Here is a 2,362-nt window from a genome sequence, read left to right as displayed (position 1 = left end):
AATTAAACTAACACTAAATTAATTTAAACTAACACTAAATTAAATTAACACCAAATACAGAAATGAAGCAAATAAATCTATATATATATATATATATATAGACAGAGAGAGAGAGAGAGAGGACCTTTTGGAGGTGGCGGCAGCGGCGTGGCGGGGGGCGACGGTGGTGCGCAGCAGGGGCGGCGATGCAGGGACGGCGACGGTGGCGTGGGTGGGTTACGCGGCTGCGAGAGAGGGAGAGAGACAGAGAGAAGGGGGAGGGCGAGGGGCGGCGACGATGGCAGTGTGGGCGAGGGGCGGCGACGATGGGGTGGGTAGTTTGGTCGCGGGTGAGATAGAGAAAGAGAGGGAGAGAGAGATGCACCGTGGGCGACGATGGTGGGTCGGCCGCGGGTGAGAGAGAGAAAGAGAGAGGGAGAGTGAGAGGCAGTGTACGTGGGAAAGAGGGGGAGACAGTGAGCTAGGGCGAGGGCGAGTGCCAGCCGCGAGAGGTGAGAGCGAGTGCGAGATTGAACGAGAGAGAGGAGAAGGGGCACGCAGGCGATGCAGAGGAGGGAGAAGAGGGAAAAAGGGAGACGGGGGTGGCGTCGCAGGGGGTTTACGGGGGGAAGGGATGGGGGGGTGAGGGGGGGTTTTACGGGGATTGGTGAAAGAGGCGAGTTCATTAATAAATTATTAAAATAATTAAAAAATAATAATAATTATTATATAATTAATAAAATTTATAATAATGAATAAAATTATTAAAATTATGATCATTATTAAATCATTTTATTAATAATTTTTTATCATCATTTAAAATATCATAATAAATTAATTTAAATCATTGCATTTTAAATTAATATTAATTTAAAAAATACTTATATTATAAATCTAATAATTATAATAAATTAATTTGATATGTCATAAATACTATTTTAATAAAAAAATTATTAAAGATAAAAAAAATTTAAAAATATTGTAACAATATTCTTAATATATTTTGAATGTTGAGTAGTCTTTAATTTTTTTAAAAAGAAAATTTTGATTATTTTCTCTTTCATATTCCTTCATTATTAGGGGAACGTGATCGGTTTAATTATCAAATTAATCAAAAAATCAATAAATTGAATTGAGAAATTAAATTAAATTGACTTGACAGATTAAACCCAATAAACTAAATTAGATAGAAAAAACTAAATATAGATTACATAAACTAAACAGATTCAATAAACCGAACAAACACATAAAAAAATTAATTAAAATTTAATTAACCGATAAACCAAATAAGCTAAAAAATCAAATAAACTGAAAAATTGTATGATAGGCCAAAAATGACGTCATTTTATTATCATAAAAACATCATTGTCTTAAAATCCAATCGATTTGATTTTTTTTAATTAAAAAATATAATCGAAAACAAAAACTATTTTTTTTAAAAAACATTAATTGAATAGAAGCAAATTTTTTAAAAAATTGATAATTTTTATTAATTTGATTCAATGAATTTGATTATACCGAATTTTAATTAATTTGATTCAATAAAGTAGTAAAAACCAAAATAAAATTAGAAATCAAAAAATAATACATTTTAAAAACTAATGATATATTGTCATACAAACAAAGAGTTTATATCGAATTTTAATTAATTTGATTTGATTCAATAAAGTAGTAAACAACAAAAATAAAATTAAAAATTTTAAAAATCATAAATATTTAAAACTAACGATATACTATCATACAAACAAAGAGGTCAAACGATGCATAACAAAACAACGAAGATATAATATTTAATAACATGAGATACTTAAAAAGAAAAATTTATAAAAGTTTTTAATTAAATATACATTAATATATTAAATTTCTTATAGAATTTAATATTTATATATTTAAATATTTATAAATTAATTAAATAAATAAATAAAAATTAAGGTTAGCGACAGATTGAAAGTTCCGTCTCTATATCAACGATGAACTCAGACAATTCGTCACTAAATTTTTTTATTTATTTTTTATTATCAATATTAAATTTTAATTTTTTATTTTTAAAATTGGTGACGGAAAAAACTTTCCGGCTCTATATTTGAAAAGCAAAAAAATTACAATTAAAATTTAATTTTTTAGTGACAAAAATAGTTTTGCGTCGCTAAAAGTAGTGACAGAATATTAAATCTGTTGCAAAATTTAATTTATTATTATTTTTAATTTAAACTAATATATTTTTCTTATTTTAAACTTTAGGGACAAAATTTATTTTCATCTCTAATTAACTATAGAAAATAAATTCCGTCTCTATCTAAAAATGTATTTTTTATTTTTTTATTATTAAAATAAATTCTCGCCTATTGAATTTATTTATTTTTAATATTTTAATTATATAAAA

The sequence above is a fragment of the Diospyros lotus genome, chromosome 7 (assembly GCF_014633365.1).
Source record: "Diospyros lotus cultivar Yz01 chromosome 7, ASM1463336v1, whole genome shotgun sequence".
Lineage (NCBI taxonomy): Eukaryota > Viridiplantae > Streptophyta > Magnoliopsida > Ericales > Ebenaceae > Diospyros > Diospyros lotus.
The sequence above is the reverse complement of the archived record's forward strand: the minus strand, read 5'-3'. Positions refer to the sequence as shown.